The sequence below is a fragment of the Dasypus novemcinctus genome, chromosome 8 (genome assembly GCF_030445035.2).
Source record: "Dasypus novemcinctus isolate mDasNov1 chromosome 8, mDasNov1.1.hap2, whole genome shotgun sequence".
NCBI lineage: Eukaryota > Metazoa > Chordata > Mammalia > Cingulata > Dasypodidae > Dasypus > Dasypus novemcinctus.
Window position 1 is genome coordinate 119,395,500 of NC_080680.1, and position 27,005 is coordinate 119,422,504.

At 37.2% G+C, this 27,005-nt stretch overlaps 1 protein-coding gene across 1 annotated transcript in view; it reads right to left on the reverse strand.

Annotated features, from left to right (window-relative positions):
- LOC131279526 (endogenous retrovirus group K member 13-1 Env polyprotein-like) overlaps window positions 1–27,005 on the reverse strand; it is a 133,758-nt gene that overhangs the window by 44,592 nt on the left and 62,161 nt on the right. The window contains exon 2 of the mRNA XM_058302591.2: window positions 3,984–4,169. The gene's annotated coding sequence lies outside the window, so the exon portion shown is untranslated. The remainder of the gene's footprint in view (window positions 1–3,983; window positions 4,170–27,005) is intronic.

Below are 27,005 nucleotides of genomic sequence, written 5' to 3' on the forward strand. Positions count from 1 at the left end.
AGCCAGTGTGTTCCTTTGGCTTCTAAGATTGTGATTACTGCATGCAGAACCCAAACAATTATAGGCTGCCCAAGAGTTAATTTTATGGTTTCTAGTGTTAGCATTGCTGCAGTTGCTACAGTTTGCAGGCATGATGGCCATCCCTGGGCTACAGTGTCCAGTTGTTTGGATAGATAAGCTACAGGTCTTTGCCAGGGACCCAGGTATTAAGCGAGTACTCCTACTACAATAGTTTGGTGATTATGAACATATAGGTAGAACAGTTTACTGAGATCTGGAAGCCCAAGGCTCGGTGCTTTCTACAGAGCCTGCTTGAGAGCAGTGAAAGCATCTTTCTGTGGGCTTTCCCAGAACAGGGGATCATGATCTCCCCCCTTTGTGGCTTCATATAAAGGGCACATGAGGACCCCAAAATTAGGGATCCAAATGCTGCAGAATCTAGCAGTTGGGAATTCTCCCAACTTTTGGCAAGTGCTGAGTTAAGGGAGGCTACAGATTGCTTCCTTTCTTTCAAGTTCCAATTCACAGAGCCCCTGTGCTATTTTATAACCTAGATATTTTACCTGAGGTAGGTGGATTTGGGTTTTTTTCTTGGACACCCAATAGCCATTTTGCAGATGTTTTAAGAGGGCATGGGTTCTGCTAGCACAGTATTGGTAGGTGGGACTTCCAAGGATGAGGCCATTTACATATTGGAGGAGAAAACAGTTATGGCTTTCTGGTTTAAAGGATTTGAGATCACGCACCAGGGCTTGTCCAAAATAACAGGTGCATTTTAAAATCCCTGGGGGAGCCATGTCCAGGTTAGCTGTTGCTTTTCACCAGAGTTTGAATTGTCCCATGTAAAGGCAAAAATCAGTTGGCTCCAGGGCTTATCCAAATGCAGATGTCTTTAAGATCCAGGCATGAAAGTTTGCTGATGAGGGTATCAAGCTGAGGAAAGTGTAAGGATTAGGGACTGCTGTTTGGAGGATTACTACTGCCGAGTTGACTGCTCACAACTCCTGGACCAGGTGGTAATCCCCATTAGCCTTTTTAACTGGGAAGAGTGGGGTATTCCATGGAGACTGGCATGGCTTTAGTATGCCTTCATTCAGCAATCTCTGAATATGTAGCCAGACTTTTTCTTGCGCTTCCTGTGGAACTGGATATTGCTTTATACTCACTGGACTTTATTTCAATAATAATTGGAGGAATGTCATGTGCCATCTCCATTGGGTTTCCCTCTGCCCATACTTTGGGCACATCTTTGAAGGGGAGCTGCATGGCTGTGGATTGGCCAGCTTCGCTGAGGCAGAAGTCTCCATTCCTCCTGCAGAGGGTGGGTTAGCTCTATTTTTTGAGTGTTTGATAGTCCCAGGGTTAATGTGGATTGCCCCTTAGCATTAAAGGTAATTTGAGCCTATAGTTTAGATAGCAGGTCTTGACCCAGGAGGGGGACTGGGCATTCTGGGAGATACAGGAATTGTTGAGCGACTTCCTTACCCCCAATGTTATAGGTCCTGGCTTGGAGGAAGGGCCGCTGTGTGCTTTTACCAGTTGCCCCTACAAAACTGGCTTGTTGCTTTGATAATGGCCTGATTGGCTTGGTCATTTACAGTGTTGAGCCCCAGTGTTGACCATCATACATATGGTGTAGCCCCTAGTTTGGACTCCAACCATAGGCTCCATGGGGCTGAGAGAATAGAAGACTGGTCTGTACTAATAATCTCCATCAGTCTTCTATTCTCACAAGTCTGATGAGCTGATTCACAGGTTTTCCTTCTGAATTTTTGTGAACCCAGGGCTTAGTTTGTGATGCTCCACAAGCTCTTCTGGCTAATGCTTTGGTGGTTCTTTTTGTAATGATGGGGTCGAATGGTCTGTTGGGGTGCTCCTGTTTCCAGTGCCCCTCCTCCTTGCAGTACACACACTGATTTCACCCTAGGGGTCAGCTCCTCTCCACCTCCTTCGGGCAGGAATTTCCCAGTTACTTTCCTTGTCACAGGATTGCTTTTTTTTAACTATTGCTGCTGTGAGAAGGTCTGCTTTTTTTTCATCTTCCAATTTTCCTCCCTCCTGGTTTCTACATCATAGTTGACATAAAATTTGGTGGCTACCTCCATGAGCTGAGAGATACTCATACCAGTGACCCCATCTAACTTTTGTAGCTTTTTTTGGGTGTCAGTCTGTGATTGGGCAACGAATGCTGCATTGACCATTGCTTTACTTTTGGGAGCATTTGAGTTAAAGAGTGTATATACACAAAATGTCTCACACAGTCTCTCATAGAATTGAGCTGGACTTTCATTGAGAGTTTGTAGAATTTGGGTGGTTTTTGCCATGTATACTGCTTCTCAGCTCCCAGCTCTGACCCTTTCAACTAAGGCCTTATGGATAGTTTCTAGTCGGTTGAGCCCAGTTGTATTACTGGGATCCCATTGGGGGTCCTCATCTGGGAACTGTGTGCAGGCATATTGGTCGCTGTCCAGGGTTCCCTCAGGTAGGTGCTCTTTGAACCAGGTTAGAGCCCCTTGTGTGACTCACATTCTCTTCTTAAAGTTGAGTAAGGTCATGAGGAGTTGTTTACAATCAGCCCAGGTGGGTTTGTGGGTCTGTATGATGGACTGGGAGAGGTCCGTCATGGCCTGAGGCTTCTCTGAGTATGGTGGAGTATGGCTTTTCCAGTTAAAGAGGTCAGTTGTAGTGAAGGGTTGGTACATGAATATTTGGTTTCCTCCTTGAATCTGGCCATCTCTATCATAATAAATTGGAGGTCGGGCTTCACGGAGAGGTAATTGTAGGGCAGTCCTTTTCCCTGCTCCACCTGCCTCTGGGTTTCACCGTAAGCTGAATTGTCTTTTTTCAGGGACTCCTTCCTGACTGATAGTTGGCTGTACACTGCCAGGGGCAAAAGGCTGCAGGGGTGGCTGGGATGCACTTTCCAGTGTGGATGGTGGCAAAAACAGCTACTGGGACAATGTGGATGCACTTCCTGGTATGGATGATGACAAAGACAGCTGCTGGGATGGTGTGGATGCACTTCCCAGCATGATGGTGATGGTGGAATGCTGCTTAGGGAAATTGGCTCATCCCCATTCCTCAGCACTGGTGTGGTAAGAACAATCGCATAGAGTGGCAGTTCATTTTCACCAGACCCTTCTAGAATGGGTGGGTCGGCACTGGATTTGGGGCTCACTTCCTCTGGACCCTTTGCATGGTGCTTGTTTGATCTGGTTCCTGGGACAGTGCTTCTGGGCTTTTGTACCAGGCAAATCCTGGCTTCCTTAGTCATACATTTCCCTAACCAGGGCCAACTTTGACTCACCGCATCCTGCCAGGCATCGATGTAGGGGACCTGGTCAGGGTGCCCTGGTTTTTTGATTACTATGTCATGGACTTTATGGATCATCCAGGATCAAAAGTGCCCTCCTGGGGCCAATGCACTCTGAAAGTTAGCATTCTAATTCACAAAGCATTCTAAGCTTTCCTGGTTGGAACTTTATGCCATAAACATCTCCATGGAATGCTCAGGAAAAGTTTTTCAGCATAAAACCTAATGGGGTCCTGCTTTGTATGTTTCCCATGTTTCCACCCTGTGTTGATGCTGCACAGCACTAGTCAGCCTTTCACTTCATCCGTTTCCAGTGACATTCCTTGTGGGAGCTTACGGCACCTCTTAGCCTTAGTGGGTTAGTATAAACCCTAACTCAGAAGAGGGTACCTTGACAGGGAGGCCCTCCAGACCACCTTTGATGAGATGATGTCACCACAGAACCATGGATTTGGACTCTGCACTCACCCTGCAGAAGTGTGTTTCTGTGTCTCACTCAGTCTCCACAATCATATGCACACAACCACCCTCTTTCCTTTCTTGGACCTAGAGAAGATGGCTTCCCCCTTCTCCTCAGGAGTACTGGGGTCTTCTTTGAGAGCTGATCAGGCTCCTCTCCTTATTTTTCAGAATTAGGCTTTTCCTGCACTATGCCCCCTGGGGGTCTTACCTGTGTGGCATGCAGAGTTCCTTTCTTCATTCTCAGGGTCTCTTAAAACCTCTGGTGCCTCCAGTTTCTCTGGGATGGCTCTGGTGAAGTCTACAACCTCTTTCTGGATTAAGGGGAGTCCAGGGGCATCCAGGTCTGGGGTTTGCAGTCAGGTGTATGCAGTATCGAAGGCCAGGATGTGAGAAGCTGAGAAGGAAGATTTATTATGAACAGCCGGACTTGGCAGACTTCTGTCCTAGTGAAAACAGAGCCCCAAATAGGACTTTTGGGTCCCCTTTACACAGAGGATATAGGAGTGGGGAGTCAAATGGTGCTTCCATGCAAAAGGACCTGTTTGTTAGTTTCTTCAAGTGTTTTATGTGAGTTTCAGATAGGTTATATCCTCCAGGTAAGTTTTAACACATATCCCCCACATTCCAGGTAAGCTTGAATTAACACATTTAGTTTGTATCGTCCCTGAATATCCAAAGCCTATAGAGTTTATACCTCTTAATTGACTTTCTAGGGAACTTGGGACACTTGGATATAGAATAAGTTTTTTATTTATGGACAGGCCATATTACTCTAAGGAAAACAGGCAGTAGAAAGAGCCCAATAAGCTTTCAAAAGTCGATTTAGAGTTCCCTGGGAGGAGGAGGGATCTGAAAGAGTGTTGTGAAATGGTTTCTTTGTGGTAAGTTTTGTCAGATAAGGCTCCTCTGAATCTCAGAGTGGATTCTGACCTCACCAGGAGAGGGAAGGGGGGATCCACTCAGACAGACTGTCACCCGCAGTTGGCCTGGGAAAGAAAGCAATTAGAGTAGAGAGGGAGCTGGGACAGACAGGCTTCTGTTCAACAGGACTCAGGCAAATTGCTAAGATTCTAATTTGCCTGAGGGAAAGTGTGTGGAAAGCTTTCTGAAAGGCTAAGTAACCTAAGGAGAAAGTTTAGCTCAGAGTAGGAATTCCCACCCTGAATATATAAGGACCATGGTTCGATTCTTGGCTCTCATAAAAAAGTGATCCACCAGAGTATCAGACACACTGCTAATACTTTATGACAGGAAACACAGACGTTCTTTTTGTATTAGCCTTTTGTGGATCTCTTATTTTTCTTTAAAAAGTTTCCTTTTTAAAAATTTAACTTTTTTACTTGAGGAAAAAAAAAAAGTTTAAAACCTGCAGAGGAATTAAAAAAAAAAAAAAAAAAACCTGCAGAGTGCAGGCTGCAGTGTGATTGATTGATGAACACCAACAACCTGAGAAGCTCCTTATGGGTCCAAGAGAGAAGGCTGTTTTTCATTATTTCTTTTTGTTTTGTTTGTTTGTTTTTTGTTCTATTTTCTCCCTTCACTGTCTTTCTCCTTTTTTAAAAAATTAGGTGCTACTCTCATTTCTTGTTTGCTGTCTTCTGTTTCTTTATTTCCTTTTTTATTTACTGATTTTATCTATGTACACTATTTCTTTTCTTTCTTTCACCTTTCTATCTTCTTACTGTTGTTGTTTATTTATTACACCTCTTTTTGTTTTGTTTTCAATTTTTCTTGTTTTTATTTCTCCTTTTTCCTCTGTTCTCTTTCTTATTTTACTTTTTTATTCTTTTTCTTTTTTCTTTTCTCTTTCCCTTTCTTCTCATTGCTCTGGCCTTGGATTCTTTCTATATATATTTCCATATTCTGTTTCTCATTTCATTGTTTCTATTCTACTTCTTAATTCTTATTCCTCTTGCACATCTTACTTGAGTTAATTATTCATTTTCCTAGGTCTTATATGGTTCCTCTTCTTTTTTACAAGTATTATTACTTTTATCCTTTTTTTCTTCTTACCTCTTTCCATTTCTCTGTCCTAATTTTTTTCTCTCAATGGAACATAGACAAAAAAAAGGAAATAGAATAAAAGGAATGAAGTGTCAATGTGAAAACTAACCTCACACATAAAAACAAAAACAAAATAAAACCCTAGAATAGAAAGAGAAGCTAATCCACTGAATAAAGCCATCAGGATACACTGATGCTTAGACACCAAAAAACAAATACAAAACAAAACATAAAAAACAAGTCATCCTGAGAAACAAGAAGACATGACCCAGCCAAATGAGCAAAGTAAAAAACAGGAGGACGTGTACAACATGAAACAACTAATCAGAGATGTCCAAACAAATACCATGAATCAACTTAATGAAGTGAAGGAAGAGATTAAGAATATTAAGACGACCCTGGAAGAATACACCAAAGAAATTATAAATGTACATAAAAAGAGCACAGATATGAAGGTGATGAATAGCACAATGCAAGAAATCAAAAAATACCCTGGACACATATAACAGCAGATTTGAACAGGCAGAGGAAAGAATCAGTGATGGGGAAGACAAACAATACAGTTGAAATGAAACAGATAGTAGAACAGATAGATAAAAAGATAATAAAATTCCAGCAGGGACCTAGGGATTTGAATGACAATGTGAAATACATAAACATACACATTATAGGTATCTCAGGGGGAGAAGAGAAAGGAAAGGAGAAAGGTGTTTTGGAGGACATAATGGCTGGAAATTTCCCATCCCTATTGAGGAAAATAGACACACATGTTCAGCAAGTACAGAAAGCACAGAGCACCCCAAACAGTATAAATCCTATCAGGCCTACTCCTAGACATATACTTGCCAAACTGTCCAATGTTCAAGACAAAGAGAGACTACTGAAACTAGCAAGAGAAGAGAGATCCATCATATACAAGGGAGGCTTGATAAGATTAAGTGCTGATTTCTCATCTGAAACAAGGGGCGCAAGAAGGCAGTGGTGTGCCATAGTTAAGGAGCTGAGAGAAAAAAAACTTCCAGCCAAGAATTCTCTTTCCAGCAAAGTTGGGATTCAAAATATTCACAGATAAACAGAAATTAAGAGAGGTTGTCAGTAAGAAACCTGCCCTTCAAAAATACTAAAGGGAGTTCTTCAGGTTGAAAGGACTAAACAGGATAGAGAGAGTTGGAGGAGAGTATAAGAACAACTAAAAAGATTGAAAAAAGAAATTAAAAAAAAACATATGGTATGCAAAAATACTAAAGAAAATATGGCTAATGTAAGTAATTCCTTGATAGTAATAACATTGAATGTTAATGGATTAAACTCTCCAGGCAAGAGACACAGAATGGCAAAATGGATGCGGCAATATGATCCATCTATACATTGTCTACAAGAAACTGACCTTATTCACAGGGATCAAGGAGGCTGAAAATGAATGGTTAGAAAACAGTTTTACATGCATTTAATAACCAAAAAAGGGTAGGAGTAGTATACTAATGTTGGATAAAATCTACGTTAAATGCAAAACTATTGTGAGAGACAAAGAAAGCCACTATATACAAATAAAATCAAGAAGAATGACAAATCATAAAACATTTATGCACCTAACCAGGCTGCCTCAAAATACATGAGGTAAACACTGAGAAAACTAAGTGGAGAAAGAGATGCCTCTGCAATTATAGTAGGGTATTTTAATGCACCATTGTCACCATAAGAAAAATTATCTCAACAGAGAATCAATAAAGAATCAAAGACCTTGAATAATATATTGGAGGATATGTCCATAATAGACATATACAGAACATTATACCCAAATACAGGAGGATATGCATTCTTCTCAAATGAACATGGATCATTCTCCAAGAGAGACCAAATGCTAGGCCACAGAACAATTCTCAATGAAATCAGAAAGATTGAAATTATACAAAGTAATTTCTCTGACCACAGTGCAATGCAGCTGGAAATCAGTAAGGGGCAGAAAAACAGACTAGGCATAGAGATATGGAAGTTAAAGAACACACTCTTAGACAATCAGTGGGTCACGGAGGAAATTGCAAAGGAAATCAGTAACTAACTTGAAATGAATGAATGACAATGCAGTGTCAACACCAATGGGATACATCAAAAGATGTACCAAGGGAGAAATTCATAGCCATAAATGCCTATATTAAAAGAGAAGGAAAAGCTATAATCCAAACTGTACACCAGGAGAAATTAGAAAAAGAATAATGAACTAAACTCAAAGGAAGTAGAAAGCAGAAAATAAGAAAGATTAGAGCAGAGCTAAATGAAAATGAAAATAAGAAAGCATTAAAAAATTAAACAAAACCGAAGGAGATTCTTTGAGTAGATTAGCATAATTGTGAAACTCTAGCTAGACTAAAAAGAAAAAGGAGAGAAGATTTAAATGAGGAAGGGAATAACACCCTGACTCCACAGAAAAAAAAGAAGATGAAAATGAGGAAAACAATATCACCACTGACCCCACAGAAATAAGAGGATACTTTGAAAAATTGCATGCCAAGAAGATGGATAATTTAGAGAAAATGAACAAATTCCTAGAAACACACAAACAGTCTATGTTGACAAAAGAAGAAACTGATAAACTCAACAGACCTGTTACAAGTAATGCGATTGAATTAGTCATCAAAAACTTCCAACTAAAAAGAGCCCAGGATGAGATAGTTTCACAGGTGAATTCTCCCAAACACTGTGGAAAGAACCAATACCAATCCTGCTTAAACTCTTCTAAAAAAAGTGGAGGGAACATTGCCTAATTCATTCTATGCCAACATCACCCTAATATCAAAGCTAGCAAAGACGCCATGAAAAAGGAAAACTATAGATCATTCTTTCTAATGAAACTAGATGCTAAAATCCTAATCGTATTTAACAATATATCAAATGAATTATACGCCATGACCAAGTTGGTTTCATCCTTTGTATGAAAGGATGGTTCAACATAAGAAAATCCAATCAATGTAACACACCACATATACAGATCAAAAGAAAAAATCACACGATCATCTCTATAGATGCAGAAAAAGCATTCTACAAAATATAGCACTCTTGCCTGATAAAAACACTTCAAAACATAGGAATAGAAGGAAACTTATCAACATGATAAAGGATATATGTGAACAGCCCACAGTAACATTATAGTCAATAGTGAAATCCTAAAAGCTTTCCCTCTAGATTGGGAACAAGTCGAAGATGCCCAATGTCACCACTCTTATTTAACATTGTGTTAGAATTATTTACACAATTACTTAAGCAAGAAAGAGATATAAAAGGCATCCAAATTGGAAAGGAAGAGGTAAAAATTTCAGTATTTGCAGATCCAGTGATCATATATCTTAAAAGCACTGTGAAATCTTTATTAAAGATTCTAGAGCTTATAAATGAGTTCATTATTGTGGCAGGTTATAACATTAATGTGCAAATATCAAGTGAATTTCTATTCACCAATAATGGCCAATCTGCAGAGTAAATCAAGAAAAAAATCCCATTTACAATATCAACTACAAGAACCAAATACCTAGGTATATATGTTACTAAAGTTGTAAATGACTGGTATGCAGACAACTGCACAACACTGTTAAAGGATATCAAAGAAGACCTAAATATATTGAAGTATACTCCTGGTTCATGGAGAGGAAAACTAAACATCATTAAGATGTCTATCCTACTCAAACTGATTTACAGATTTTCACAATCCCAATGAAAATTACCAAAGCATTTTTTACTGAAGTGGAAAAGCTAACTATGAAATTTGTTTGGGAAGGCAACAGGCCTCAAATAGCCAAAGACATAAAAAATAAAAATAAAAATAAATAAATTGGAGAAATGACATTTCCTGAATTTAAAACATATTACAAAGCTACAGTGGTCAAAAGCATGGGATAAATGCAAGGACAGATATACCAAATAATGGAACTGAATTGATAGTTCTGATATAGATCTTGCATATACAGTCACCTGATATTCGACAACTCCAACATGCCCATTCAAATGGGAGAGAATTGCCTCTTCAACAAAGGTGCTTAGAAAACTAGATAACCATATCCATAAGAATGAGAGAGGAACACCATCTCACACCTATACAAAATAAGTCAAGAGGGATCAAGGATCTAAATATAAGAGCCAAGACCATAAAAATCTTGAAAGATGGCGGCGAACTTGGCCCAGTGGTTAGGGCATCCGTCTACCACATGTGAGGTCCACAGTACAAACCCCGGGCCTCCTTGACCTGTGTGGAGCTGGCCCATGCACAATGCTGATGTGCACAAGGAGTGCCCTGCCGCGTAGGGTTGTCCCCCGCATAGGGGAGCTCCACGTACAAGAAGTGAGCCCCATGAGGAGAGCCGCCCAGTGCAAAAGAAAGTGCAGCCTGCCCAGGAATGGCACCACACACACGGAGAGCTGACACAACAAGATGATGCAACAAAAAGAAACACAGATTCCCATGCCGCTGACAGCAACAGAAGTAGACAAAGAAGACGCAGCAAAATAGACACAGAAAACAGACAACCAGGGTGGAGGAGGGGAAGGGGAGAGAAATAAATAAATAAATAAATCTTTAAAAAAAAATCTTGAAAGATAATGTAAGGAAGCATCTACAGGATATTGTATTAGGAGATGATTTCATGAAATTTAGACCCAAAGCACAAGCAGTGAAAGAAAAAACTAGATAAATAGGACCTCCTCGAAATTAAACCTTTTGCATTTCAAATGAGTTTGTTAAGAAAGTGAAAAGACAGCCTACTCAATGGGAGAAAATACTTGGTAACCATATATCTAATAGGGGCCTAATATCCAGCACATATAAAGAAATCCTATACCTCAAAATTAAAAGACAGACAACCCATTTTTAAAATGAGCTGGTTGTTTGAGTAGACAGTTCTCCAAAGAAGAAATTAAAATGGCTAAAAAGTATATGAAAAATTGTTCAACATCACTAGCTATTAGGGAAATGCAAATCAAAACTATAATGAGATGTCATCTTACAACGATTTGACAGGCAGCTATTAAAAAAGCAGAGGACTACAAGTGTTGGAAAGGATGTGGTACCCTCATTCACTGCTGGTGGGAATGCGGAATGATGCAGCCATTGTGGAGGACAGTTTGACAATTCCTCAGGAGGCTAACTAGAGAACAGCCATATGATCCAGCAATTCCACAGCTGGGTATACAGCCAGAAGAATTGAAAGCAAGAACACGGACACAAATATGTAGCATTATTCATTATTGACAAATGTTGGAAACAACCCAAATGCCCATCAACAGAATTAATAAACAAATTATAGTATATACCTACAATGGAATATTACTCAACTGTAAGAAAGAATGGAGTATAACACATGGGATTACATGGATGAATCTTGGAAACCTTATGTTGAGTGAAGCAAGCCAGGCACTGAAGGACATATATTACATGATCTTAATGATATGAATTAAGCAAAATTAGCAAATTCATAGAGCTAGAGTTTGGAAAATAGGATTGCAGGAGAGAGAAAGGGAGAAGAAGGTTGTAAGCCAATGCCCATATGGGCAAAATCTATGGTAAGAATATTCTTCAAGATGGAGGGAAATGATACAGAGAGACACTAAGTATTACACAAAGATATGAAAATGGCAAATATGTGGGCAAATATCAAATATATTGTCTCATGTTTTCCTTTAATCCCCTTAATGTACACCTGATTGCTTCAACTACAAAGTAAAAATAATAAAATTGTAAAATGGGGTTTACATCCTAGGCAGAAGTTTAAAGTACAATAATTATAGTACTAACAATGAGGATAAATAGAAGTATTGAGTTGAAAGGATTTTACATTTGAAATGTGGGACATGATTTAAAATCAATTTTAATAATAACCCTAACATAGACTTTGATAGGTTAATGATGCATTTTGTTAACCTAAGAGCAATTAACAGATAATAATAAAATGTAGAGCTATAAAATCAATAGAGGAAATAAAAATAAATTTTTAAAAAATTCTATTCTACATATAAAAGCCACAGTAGGAAAATAGCAACAAAGGAATGAACAGAAGAAAAAAATGTAAAAGAAATAGCAAAATATAGACTTAAGCATAAATATATCAATAATTACGCCACATAAAAATGCACTAGAAGGTATGGTTTTTTCAGACTGAATATAAAAGTAGGTCAATCTAGAATACTACAAAATCCAATTAACACACATAAAGACTCACATGATATGAAAATAAAGAGATAGAAAATGTTTCATGCAAATCATAAGCATAGGAAAGTAGGAATGGATGCAACGAACAGACAAAATAAACTTTAAGGAAAGAAAGTGTGTTGTCAGACATAAAGTGGAGCATTTCAAAATAATAAAAGTCAAATTCATCAGGGAACAAAGCTATCAAAAATGTGTATGCACTCAATAACAGATGCATTAAGTAAAAATGGAGTAATGTAATGAAGAAGTAGACAAACCCACAATCATATTGGAATATTTTAACATGACTTCCTTGGGAATTTATACAAACATAAACAGAAATCAACCATGATATAGAAGATAATGACAGATGTATCAACCAACTTCACCTGAATAACAGTTATAGGATACACACAAATGGCAAAAAGAAATTAAAAGAGAAATTGGAAAATACTTTGAATTAAATTATAAAGAAATATCCGAATTTAATAAGAATTGGTGGGATGTAGCTAAAGCAGTACTCAGAGGGAAAACCTTAGTTTTATAAGGCTATATTAGAAAATAATTTTTATAACAATGATTTATATATCCACTTTAAGAAGCTTAAATAAAATGAATGAATTATATGAAGTATGTAGAAAAGTGAAATGACCATATAATAAGATAAATCAGTGAGATGAAAAGACAACCAAACCTTTTATAAGTCAAACTTGATACTTTGAAAAGATTATTAAATTTGATAAGTCCCCATCAAGACTAATCATGAGAAAAGGGAAAAAAGAGGAAAAAAATTAGCAATTACAGGAATGAATGAGAGGGTACCATAAGTGAATGTTATGAATACTTTTATGCCAAATTTATGCCAGTGAATTTGACAACGTAGACAAAATTAACACATTAGTTATAAAACAATGGGATAAACGTGACTCGTGAAGAAACAACATCAGTTTGTGTGTCAAATCCCGGATCAGGAGTTATGCTGCCACAACCACGCAAAGCTCGGCAGACACTATGAAAGAAGTTCTCCTAGAGCCTTCAAAGAGAGCACAGCCCTGCCAGCACCTTAATATCAGGCTTAGAGCCTCCAGAAGTGTGAGAGAATAGAGTTCTGTTGCTTGAAGCCACCCAGTGTATTGTAATTTGCTGCAGCAGCCCTATGAAACCAAGACACTCAAAAAATCAGTATTTTTCCACATAAACAATGTATGATGTTACAAATTTATGCATGGGTAAAAGGTCCATTAAAATTCCATATTAACTAATGAATTTTAACATACGCAAAACAAGTTAAGAGACATTGTTTCAGTTTCCACATTGCAACTAAGCTTTAAGAAACAATCTCTTGGCAAGTTTTAGCATATTATCAAAAGAGAATAATTAGAAATGTCTAAAAATTATATTACAATTCTTCTCCTTTCCCCATTACATTCCTGCATGAGGCAGGATTTTCTTCATATGCTTCAACAAAAAAAAAAACAAAATATTTCAACAGATTGAATGTAGCAACAGACAACTTCTCTGTATCCTATTAAACCAGATATTTTAAAAATTGCAAAATCTCACTATTTTTGTTGAATAAAATACGTTTTTATTATAAAATACAATATTTATGTTTCCATATAATGGGGATTGTTATTTTTAGTGCATTAATAAATATATTTTTCTCAGTTTTAATGTATATTACAGTGACCTTCAATAGCCAACATAAAGAAAACCTACTTATGGTTCTCAATAATTTTTCAGACTCTGGAAAGATGCTGAGGACATAAAGCTCGAAACCCCTCCCTATTCAGTATTATTCTGGGAGCCCTAAACAGAACACTAAGGCAGTAAAAACAAACACATACACACATGAAAGAGACAGAGATTGGAAAGAAAGAAGTGACATTATCTATTGCAGTCAACGTGATTATTTACATCAGGGTTTCTCAACCTCCCCACTACCTTCAGTCCAGAAAAAGTTTGCTCTGTGCAGTTTCCCTGTGCAATGTAAACTGTTTAGCAGTAACTTTAATCCTTCGCCATTAAATGCCAGGAACATTCTCCTAGTGGTGAGAACCAGAAATGTCTCTAAACATGGCCAAATATCTCCTGGGGGGCAAAATAACCCCCAGTGGAGAAACACTAGCCTCCTTAAAATCATCAGGAGTCTAACATAAAACCACTGGGGAAATATGTACATTTAATCTGGATGCAGAATAGAAAGTTAATACACAGAAAACGATGTAATTCCTATAGATTAGCAATGAGCTTTTGAAGGTTGGAAATTTAAAAAATGCATTCATATTTGCATAAACAAACTATTAGGAACAAATTAGCAAAAACTTTAAAAAGCAGTACAGTAAAAATTATTAAACATTGCTAATTATATTACAGAAGATCTAAATAAATGAAGACATAATATATTCATGAATCAAATTACTGTTTTCAAAATGCTCATTCACCTCAAAGGAAATTTATATACTTAAACACAATCTCAATTAAAATCCTATGAGGCATTTTTGTGGAAATTGACAAGATGTTTTCAAACTGTATATGAAAATTAAAATGACGTGATATACTCAATACCAATTTTTAAAAATAAATAAGTTGAAGAAGTTAACACAATCTCTTTTCCACACTTAATACTTTAGTAATCAGCCTAATGCCATAATATAAGTTTAGTCATTTAAATCAGTGGAGTGGAATAGAATCTACAAATTGATGTAAACATATGTTATCAATTCATTTTAATAAATGCATTGTTCTGTAAATCAGTTTAGGTAGAATCGACATTATAACATATGTAGTCTTCCAACACATAAACATGGAATGTCCTCCCATTTATTTAGGTCTTATTGGTTTCTGTTACAACATTTTGTAATTTTCTGAATACAGGTCCTTTATGTCCCTAGTTGTTTACTCTGAAATATTTGATTCTTTTAGTGGCTATTGTAAATGAAATTTCTTTTCTGACTTCCTACTTATTAGTAGTGTATAGAAGCACTAAGAATTAATTTTGCTCCCTGTCAAGTTTGATGAACTTGTCTTTTAGTTCTAGTAGATTTGTTGTGGTTTTTGCATGGTATTTTTCATGTTTTTTACTTTAAGCAACTCACTTATTAACCTGAAATTAATCTAAAATTGTATAGAAGATTCAACAAGAAATTTTTTTACAAGCACCAATGGATTTTTTAAAATACCAATATATGGAACTTAAAAAAAGTATTAAATAAATCAAAATGTCACAACCACAGGCAGGTTAGATTGTGTTCAAAATATGGGTAAATGGAAATGAATAAGAATGAATGAGCAAACAGAAAGTTCCAACATGTTTGGAAATTAAAATATATTACCATAAATATCCCATAGTTCAGATATGAATTCAAGAAGGAATTTAGATAATATGTTGGAATTCATTTTTAAATACTATATATCAAAATATGATGGATGCCAAAAACTTCTAACTTACAATGCATGATTTAGATATAAAGAAACAAAGCCGGCAATCACAAGAATTTTCCAAAATTGATAGGAAATTAAACTCAAAGGAGATAAATATAAGGAAAAGGAAAACTCAAATTATTGAAAACTCAAATCAAGTATAGACAGAGGATGAACGGAATTAAAGATAGATTCATTGAAAAGAGTAATAAACTTGATAAGGGTATGTTAAGACTGATCAAGGAAAACAAAGAAAGAGGCATAAATGTCAACATCAGAAATAAAAAGACATAATTAAATATTTTTCAACAAATGATATTTCAAAAGTGGTGTGAATAGATTTGGAAATCTCAATGAAATGAAATCATTGATAGTAAAATATTACCAAATCTGACATAAGAAGAATTAGGAAACTCAATTTAGAATTCCACTCATAAATTAAATGTTCAGAATCATGAACATTCCCACAGAGAAATCTCTGAGCCCAAAAGATTCCAATATACATTCAATAAAAACTTTTAAAAAGGATACAATGGTAGGACTGGCTATACCAGAAAACAAGAATTATTATAAAGGTATTTTTAAGACAGTATAGAGAAGAGCAAAAGAACCTGAATTGAGAGGGCAGCAAAAGTTCCAGAAGTATATGCATTTATTTACTCGGTTGTGACAAACGTGGGCCAAAAGCAAAATGGGAAAAAAATATTTTCAATGCAATCTGCTATGTCTTTTGTGTAATCTTAATTGAAAGACTAAAACTTGATGCCCATTCATATTCTGTCCAAAGTCAATTGCTGAACACAACAGAACACAAAATTCACAACCAATAAGAGAAGAGATAGTTGAATCAAACTAAATGTACGCTCAAAAGTGATGTCATTGGAAAGGATACATTTAAGAGTTGAAATGGCAATCCAGAAAGTGAGGTTGATATTTACCGTACATTGCCAACCCATGCCACACATCTAGTGATAAAACTATGAAATAGTTTCAAAATGCTTTTGGGATTATTTTTGCCCTTTGATGGAAAAGATGTACATTTCAATACGGACAAAAAAAAAACTTGAGCTGGAATCATTTCTTAAAAGTGAAAACAAAATCCAGAAACAATAAAACAGAAATGTGTGTGTATATGTGTGTGTGTGATACAAAAAGTCTAAACCAGGAAGGAAATGATTTCAATGATCTTACATAATAAATTTAAAGGCTACCTCATAAGAATCTTTAAGCTAATTACAATGTAACATTTGTTACATGAAGCATTTAGTGATTTTTTAAATACATCTATGAGAAAAAGAACCCATAAAAATAAAAATAACTAAGAAGGCAATTAACAAAAAAGTTACGTATATATTTAAGTTAATTTAAAATAAAATGATAGTGAACTGTGTTTTCAAGAATCTGACAAACTAATAAAGTATCTCCGTAACTATAAGTTGGGATACTATTTGCAATTGTTTATTTGACAATGTATAAAATACCTTGCCATTACGTGTAGAAGTATCTAATGTAGAAATTAACCTTCTGGAAGGTATCTTCAGAAAATAAGATATTTTCACAAAGATACATGTTACGAAATCCACTCACACAATACTTACATTATCAGAAGATTGAAAGACATCTCAATGTCTATAGCATAGGATCACTTTAAATTTATGGATGATACATAGAATCAGGCCCTGAACAGCCATTAAAATAAAGTTGCATGCAAATATTTATTGATACATGACACTGGTGCTATACTAAATAATTTGAAATCCTAGGATAGCATCATTTGTATATGATGTAGTAAGGGGTAAGATAGCTTTCTGTTATTTTGATGGTTTATTTTTTATCTCTCTTGGCCTCTCTTCTATAATTGTATTTTTATGTGTTTGCTTAAAAGCATAGCTATCACTTAGTTTAATGAGTGAAAAATAATTAATATCATTAATAAAAGAATATCAAAGGGTGGGAATAATTTAAAAATGATTTAAAGCCTTTACATCTGGATTTGAATAAAATATGTTCCAGCAATCTAACAATTGGCTATAAGTGGAAATTATGTTGTATGAAAAGATCATGATCATTCCAGGTCTTATATTCTATTGAAGCAGAACATAAAATATGCAGACATATGCAAACACCATGAAAAATAATTAGAATTGTTTACAAACTGCAGAACATTTTCAATCTCTTCCTTATTGGCATCTTTAAATCTTTCAGAAAGTTTTCCAAGTTAAGAACATTTCCTTGATCTTGAAACTTATTTTTAAAAATTTGAAATTACACATACATTCAAGTGTTTCCAGATAACACTATACTAATTTCCACCTTTTCTCATTATATGCTTTTAATGAATTACTAAGAACTTTTTTCTCCTACATGCTTTTCATTTAAAAATTTGCTAAAGTGTAGTTTATTAAAATATATTTTTATTGAAGTGTTAATATATCATTCATACATGAACATACATTAAAAAATAAGTGTATAGTAAAAGTTGTAAAATTACAAAATGAACATGCATAACATCATACAGGACTCCCATACCTCATCCCACCTCTAAAACCTCTCATTGTTTTGAAACATTTGTAAGAAATTATGAAACAACCGCCACAACATGGAGCCTAGAGTGTCTACAACTGGAACCAGGAGGAGTGCATCCAGTACCCATATGGAATCTAAGCCCTCACTTGACATAGATGTGCAATGGACACAACCAATCCAATGTCCACAGAGAAAATGTGGAATGGGTGTGGGAACGGTAGCCATGGTGGCTGCTGGGTGTGGGGAACGGGAGGAAGAGATGAGATGTGGAGGCGTTTTCGGGACGTGGAGTTGTCCTGGATAGTGCTTCACGGACAATTACGGGACATTATAGATCCCCCCAGGGCCCACTGGATGGAACGTGAGAGAGTCTGGGCTATGATGTGGACCATTGACTATGGGGTGCAGTGATGCTCAGAGATGAACTTACCAGGTGCAATGGATGTGTCATGATGATGGGAGAGAGTGTTGCTGTGGGGGGAGTGGGGGGCGGGGGCGGTGGGGTTGAATGGGACCTCATATTTTTCATAATGTAATTAAAAAGAATAAATAAATAATTAAAAAAAATAAATAAAAAGCTTTAAAAAAAAAAAGAAATTATGAAACAACATCACAAAAGTTTTTTTACTAACTATTGTCCATATCTTATATTTGCTGTATTTTTCCCCAGACTACCCTATTATTTTTTTGTTCATAAACCACACAGTATCTAAAATGTATACCCAATAGCATTTGGAATAATGACAGAGTTGTACATGCATCAATTCAATCATTATTAGACTATTATCATTAATCCAAAAAATAAAAAAACACATAAAACAAACCACTAACATACCCATATGTTAGCTGTACTAATTGCAAATCCTATGATGTACTTTTAACATTTCTTTTCATTTACAAACATTCACAAACAACTTTTTACTAATTCTCCACAGATTAAACCTCAGCTTTCCATTCTCTAACCACATTTTATTCTCTGGTGACATATTCTAGCAATTAACTCGAGGATTTTGTTAATTATATTAATTCATAATAGAGAAATCATAAAATATTTGTCTGGCTTGCTTTACTCACCATAATGTCCTCTAGGTTCATCCATGTTGTCATATGATTCATGACTTCATTTCTTCTGATAACTGTAATATTCCATCACCTGTATACACCCAATTTGTTTATTCATTCATTGGTTGATGGACATATAGTTGTGTCCATCTTTTGTTGTGAATAATGTCGCTATGAACATTGGTGTGCAGATGTCTGTTCATATCGCTGCTCTCAGTTCTTTTTGGTATATGCCTAATGGTGGTATGGCAGTTCACACAGTAAATCTTCACCTAACATCCTTAGGAACCGCCAATGGCCGTACCATTCCACATTCCCACCAGTAGCAAATTAAGTGTTCCTTTCTCTCCACATCCTCTCAGACACTTGCAGTTTTTAAAAAACAAATCAATTTTATTGATACACATTAATAAAGGATAAATCCATCCAAAGCGTACAATCTCTGGTGTTCAGTGTAATCACATATCTGTCATTCATCACCACAATCATTCCAGAGTTCTTTCAATATTTCAATAATAATAATAATAATAAACCATCACCTCTCAATGCCTCTATGTACCTGCTGTACATAGCTGTTATTTTTTTCTTCTCTCTAGTATATTTGTATCTATATTTTGTAAAAACAGTCATATATACAATATCACCCATGTTCATGTTTTACATGAGTTTTACTATCTTATACAGCCTCATGTTATGTTTTTTAGCTTTCCTTCCAGTAATATACATGAGCTTAGACTTTCCCTTTCAACCACTGTCATACCCATATAATAGCTCTGTTAGTTACAATCACCAAGATATGTTTTAAAAATGTGTTTTGTTTTTTTCCCTTTCGGGCTGCAGCACTCACTTTACTATCTCTTGTAGTTCTGGTCTTTGGAAAACATATTCTACCAGTTTTTGTTTGTCTGTGAAGACTTTGAACTCACCCTCAGTTTTGAAAGACAGTTTTGCAGGATACAGAATTCTTGGCTGGCAGTTTTTCTTTTTCAGTACCTTAAATACATCATACCTCCTTCTTTTCACCCCCAAGGTTTCTGATGAGAGGTCTACACTTAATCTTATCCCATTTCCCTTGTATGTGATGCTTTGCTTTTCTCTTGCTGCTTAGAATCCACTCTTTATCTCTGGTATTTGTCATTCTGAATAGTAGGTGTCTTGTAGCAGGTCTATTTGGATTTATTCTGTTTGGGGTGAGTTGCCCTTTTTGGGTATTGATATTTATGTTCTTCATAAAGTTTGGTAAGTTTTCAGTCATTATTTCTTCAAATTTTCTTTCTGCTCCTTTTCCATTCTCTTCTCCTTGTGGCACACCAAAAATGTGGATGTTTGTGCTTTTTGCACTGTCATTCAATTCCTTGAGACTCTGTTCCTTTTTCCTTTCTCTTCTCTTTCTGCTCTCTTTCTTCCAGTTCAGATGTTCTGTCTCAAAACCACTAATTACTTGAGCAATTCAGTTCTTCTCTTATGTGCCTCTAACGTACTTTTTTAAAAAAGATTTATTTTTATTTATTTCTCTCCCCTTCCCCCCTGTTGTCTTCTCTGTGTTCTTTCACTGTGTGTTCTTCTGTGTCCTCTTGCATTCTTGTCATACGGCACTGGGAAACTGTTTCGCATTTTTTGTTGCATCATCTTGCTGCACCAGCTCTCTCTGTGTGCGGCACCACTCGTGGGCGGGGCTGTGCTTTCTTTGTGCAGGGCGGCTCTCCTTGTGGGGTGCACTCCTTGCGTGTGGGGCACCCCTACATGGGGATACCCTTGCATGGCACGGCACTCCTTGCACACGGCAGCACGGCCCATGGGTCAGCTCACCACATGGGTCAGGAGGTCCTGGGTATCCGTATGGTAGGTGGATGCTCTATCAGTTGAACCACAACCGCTTCCTTCTAATGTACTTTTAATCTCACTTATCATATCTTTCATTCCCATTAGGAATGTTACTTTTCTTTGCAGGCTTTCAAATTGTTCTTTATGCTCTACCAGTGTTTTTTAAATATCTTTTATTTCTTATTCATGTTTTCTTAAATTCTTTGAAATGATTTATAAGAGTAATGTGATTATCACTGATTAATTGTAAGTCCTGTATCTCTTCAGAATCTTTGGTTACTTCTTTTGGCTGGGCCATCTCTTCAGTGTTTCCAAATATGATTTGTAATTTTTGGTTTATGTCTAGCCATCTAAATATGTTGGTGAATTTGCTTTCATGGCCAATTTCTCTCTATTGCCTATTGTGTTTTTCCCCACAGCTTTTCTTTGATATTTGGTTCAATTTATTCTAAGTCTTTAAAACTGTCCAGCTAAAGTTATAAAAATCAGGCCAGGGCCTCATTGGTGGGGCACAGATTTTCTCCCATGGTAAGATTCAGAAAGAATCAAGTTTTTGTCCATGCAATCTCCATATTGGCAGATGGCACACGTCAATTGCATCTTTCCACAGAGATGTTTCAGTCTGGGCTTTCCTGTGTTCTGTTGTTGAATCTCCAGAGTAGAGGTTCAAAGCATGCTCTGCTGGCCCAATTCACTGTGTAGAAGCACCCTGAGACCCCTCCATTTTCCCTCTAGACAGCTGACATGGAGGAAAATGTCTGGTCCCCTCTCAAATGGCTGCTGGGAGGCAAGGATTTTATCCCTGCTTAATATCTTGATGGTGGGGAAGTGGAGCCCTTCTGGCTGCACTAGGAGCTTGGTACCTTATTTTTGTCCTTTTGGCTTCTTGTTCTCTCTGCCCCTCACCCACCTGGAAATTGTGTAGTACTGTCCTAGTCTGCTGACCCCCCAAGCAGGACCCCAGGTAGCTTTTGACTCTTTCTGCATTGTTTTTGTTAGAACATTGAGCCATGCCTGTTAGTTTGACACCACCTTCTCACAGTTCTCCTTTCCTACATTTTTTTATTGAAATATACTTCACATACCAGAAAATTCACACTTTTAAGATATACAATTCTGTAGTTTATAATAAATTTACAAACTTGTGCAAACATTGTCATTTCCTATTTTCAAAAATGTTAATTATGCCATAAAGCAATTCCATATCCCCTGAGTTACTCTACAATCCTTATCCCCAATCTCCTGGCAAGCAATATTCTATTTTCTTTATATATATATTTACCAATTTGTGACATTATATATAAAATGCATCATACACTATAGTATTTTGATATGGTTAGATATTGGATTATGTTTGTAAACTGGTCTGTCCCTATGGACATACTAGAGTATATTGAATTCAGAGATTTTGCTTTTACTTGATTAAATAATGATTAAGGCTTTGAATGGGCAATGCCAGTGGATGCTGAGTCCCCATCCCCTTGGAAACCATACTGTGGAGAAGGGAGTTGGAGTTTTGATGTTGGTGTTTTGATGCTGGAGTTTTGAGCTGGAGCCCAGGAAGTGAAAACATGGGAGAAGAACACAGAAGGATAGAGATAACTCATTAGACACAGCTGAAGCCCTGAGGAGAGAGACAGATCCATTCACCTCATAGTCTACAGCTGATGTTGTGAAGAGAGCACAGCAGCCAAGTGGGGAAAAAAACCGAGCCCTGGGAAGAGAGGAACCCAAGAAGCCAGAACTTTTGAAAGAAGTCAACAGCCATCTTGCCCCAATATGCAGCAATAGACTTTGATGAGGGAAGTAACTTATGCTTCATGGCCTGGTAACTGTAAGCTTCTATCCCAAATAAATACCTTTTATGAAAGCCAACAAATTTCTTGTAGTTTACATCAACACCCCTTTGGCAGATTAATACAGAATTTGGTACTGAGGAGAGAGGAAGTGCTTTTGCAATTACCAAAATGCTGGAACAGTTTTATAAATGGATAAGGGGTATTTTTTGGAGGAATTGTGAGATATTTGTTAGAAAACACCTCAGTGCTTTGAACAGACTGTTGTAGTAAAACAGACACTAAAGAGACTTTTTATGATGACTTTGAAGTAAATGATGAAACTGTTTTTGGAAACTGGAAGAAAGGGGATCTATTTTTTAAAGCTGCAGAGGAGTTAGCAAGATTAACTCCTGTTTTATGGGAGACAGAATTTGAAAATGGTGAACATGAGCATTTAGTTAGAGAACTTTCCAAAATAAACTGGGAGAATGCAACTTGGCTTCTCCTTGCACATTATAGCAAAATGCTAGATGAACAAGGTAAGCTGAGGGCTGAACTGTTGGGCACAAAGAAACCAGAAACTGACTCTGGAAATTCCAAACCTCTGGAAATCAAGCTCCCAGATGATAGGTCCCCATTTGAGGACTTAACTAAACTTGGAACTTGTAAATCAGGATTGAAGAGGCAGTTATCTTGGAGAGACTTGTTGAAAGTCTTACTGTCTGATGGCTTGGACCCCTGCTTTTTTGCATGCTAAACCAAAAAGCTTATTGAGAGAGTTGTATGAACAAAACCACTGTCAGCTTGGATAAAAGGGGCATGGAAATGAGAGATTGAAGGAGAAAACAGCTTTAAGAGGAAAATCATGGTAACTGAGATCTGGAATTAAGATGTTGCCTTGGGCAAAAAGAGGAACCCCACCCATGTGTACAGAGAGGGTGAATTTGTACCAGCAGTTGAAGAGAGTGGATGTTCTCACCTGATGTTCAGGGAGAGACTGCCACCCCAGGGTACAGAAAGAGTGGAGCACATTCCTGAAGGATTAGGGCAGTTAAGGTTAGCACCCCATAGGTCTGAGAGGGGTGCACCTGTCCCCCATGGATTAGGGAAGGCAGGTGATAACTTCTTGCTCTGAGAGGATTGAGTATGTATGCCAAAGGTTAGGGAAGACACTGTTGCCTTCATCGCAATTTACTAAGGGTGTTAAGTCTCTAACTCAAAGATTGGGTAAGGTGTGGCAATCACCCTAATACTCTTTGAAGGTGAGGTCTGGAGCATGGTCACCACCCAGATGCTTGATGAGGGTGGAGCCAAGAAAATGGCCATTGTGAAAGCCTATGGAAAGTGTGGGTCCCCATGCAGCCCCAAGGAGAAGAAACCATCATCTTAGTAATGACTCTTAGACTTTGAAATCTAATGGAGGATCCCATGCAGTTTCATTGAACTATAGAGGAATCATATCTCATGTTTCCCTCCCAATTTTTCCTTATAGTAATGAAAATGTTTATTCTTTGTCCATTTGTGTATTGAAAGCAGATAAATGATTTTGTAAATTTCAGAAGTCTACAGCAGATGAGATTTGCCCCAAGACAAACTGAACTCATTTAAACTGATTGCAATGTGATTGTATACTTAGCATTGCTACTAATTTAAGTTTCTAAAAAACATATTGTAGTGTCTCTTCGGAATTCAGTGGGTGAGGTGTAGCAGTTTGATATGATTTATGAATTCCAAAAATAGATATTGGATTGTTTGTAAACTGGTGGGTACCCCTGGGCATATTAGAGTGTATTGGATTTGGAGGTTTTGCTTTTACTTAATTATGAATAAGGCTTTGATTGGGCAATGTCAGTAGGATGTTGAGTCACTGACCCCTTGGCAGGCAGGGAGTCACAGAGAAACTGCACTGCAGAGGAGGGAGTTGGAGTTTTGATATTGGAGTTTTGATGTTGCAATTTTTGGAGGGTTTTTTTTGTTTTTATTTTTTTCAAAGATTTATTTTTATTTATTCCTCTCCCCTTGCCCCCCTCCCACCCCAGTTGTCTGTTCTTTGTGTCCATTTGCTGTGTGTTCTTCTGTGTCTATTTCTATTCTTGTCAGTGGCACCAGGAATCTGTGTCCCTTTTTGTTCCGTCATCTTGCTGCACAGTTTTGATGTTGGAGTTTTGAGCTGGAGTCCTGGAAGTGAACACACAGGAGAAGAACACAGAGGAATAGTGATGGCTCCTTAAACACAGCAGAAGCCCTGGGGAGAGAGACGTAGCAATTCACCCATAAGTTTAGTTTGGCTTTTGTCTCAATCACAAATGAATCACATCATTTTAATACTTCATTGGTTTGGTTTTTAATTTGCTGCATTATCCTCATGTTGGGTAATTTCTCTCTATCTCCACTAGTGCTATCTTCCATTCCATCCAGTTTATACCTTCTCCCCACATTTCATTGTGACCAGATTGGCACCTGCCACTATGAGCAGTCAGTTTTATTTCTGATAAATACCTATTGACTCTTTTGTGTGTCCCTTTTCTCAGGTCCATCTGAGACTTGGTGGCTTCACTCTGCTTCTCCTTCCACAGACATGGATTACGTGAACTCTTGATGGTCATTGATACTTTGTCCTATTTCTTACATTTTGGAAATTCTTAATGCCTTACCACCTGTTTTGGTGGAGAATGTCTTATTTGTTCTATTGTTAATTTCCTTCTATTTCATGAGGGAATTCTTAAACTCTGCCACCTTTTCTGCCAATTTCTCACAATTCATCCTTTGTCCTTGAAATATAGTTATGCATGTTAAACAATATTAATTAAAATTTTATTTATTGCTAGATTTTTTTTAGCTAGGCCAGTAAAAATAATTTATTGAGAAATGAGGGAAAGAACAGAGCTTGCTGAAAAATGGGAGAGAGGGACTGAAATACACACTGATATTTAAAGTGGGCCCCTCTAGGCAGAGAGTGAGATATTTGACCTGTGTATTTACCTTTTAAACTATTAATTATTCCTCCCCTTTGATAATGTTCGAGAATGGGCCTTAGCTGTTTGCTGTTGATTGAATCGCCCACCTATCAGCTTCCCAGGGGACCCATGTTGAGGCCCCTTTTAAGGAAATCTGGGGCTTTCCCTCTCAGTCCAAATGAGATTCTCATGGCCAGGATTTCAGCATTCTTCTCAGGAGGTTTCCAGGTGGGGTCTCATGGCCTTGTGGTCTATCAGCCATGTTGTCTGTCAACCATGTTGCCTGCCAGGCTGGTAGCCTTCCCCCTTTTATAACACTAACCTGCCTTTACTCCCCCTTCAGAGAGTTCATACCCTCATTCCTAAGAGGGCACTGAGAGCTGATGGTCATCATTCTGTAGCTACTTCCTGATGATTAGGGCAGTAGTCCCTATCATACAGGGCATAAACCTCTCTGCCTACTCTATTGTGGTTGGGAGAAGACAGGTCTGGTATTCTGGTTGGAAATGGATGAAATCCCCACATAAGTAAAGAAATAAACTTAATTAGGATTTTGAAGATAGTTACCACTAAAAGGATAAAGAAGATGAGGGTAAGCAGGCCTCAAAAGGGGCCAGTCATGGTATACTAGGCCATGAGAGTGAGAAAGGCCAGGTGACTTCAGAAGCTGCAACCTCTCAAAGTTGATGGGAAACAGCATTCTTCCTTGATTTATTTTATGTTGTTGGTTAACTCTAGGGAGAGACTATGGTGGACGCACTGGGTTTTAGTATAAACTGCCAACCTCAGTTCCCACAGCAGTGGTTATACTTAGGACAGCTGGGAGAGGCATGAAGATAGGCACTGCCAGAGATAAACTCTTAAAGACAGGATAGGCAACTGCAGCTCAAAGAGAAACTTACACATTGATTAGTGCATTTAATAGTATTAAGTACTTTACCTATATCTCTTCTATTCTAGGTCATATGCAGAGGGATAATGAACATTGTTGAGGGTCCTGGTGAATTCAATTCATTTTCTAAGTAGTTAATGAATGTGCCCATAAGATAAAGGAATGGGTCTCTTAAGTATTATCTTTATTTTGCTTGCCATATGCTTGTCTTTTTGTTGCCTATATTGTTAATGTTTTGGAGAAATCACACAGAGTCTTTGATTTTAATTGTTGTGGATGCTTTAGTCTTCACTTTCATTTCCCTCTCTTTTGGTTCTACTATGTGACTAGAAATAAATTTTATAATTCATTGTGCTTCTTAAAACTGAGGATTGATTTTTAAACTCTTTATGTGTGTTTATTTTGTATATTGCTTCAAACAAGTTTGGTATCTCTACTCCTTATACAGCTTCTGCTGCTTTTTGAAGAACATTTTGACCCTTGCTAAGGGTGTATGGTTCCCTCACCTAGTTCTAAATATAAATATAAACTATATGTTTGAAGTTTAGCTTTAGGAATCATCGAAAGACAGTGTGAAGGTGATTTGCCTTGG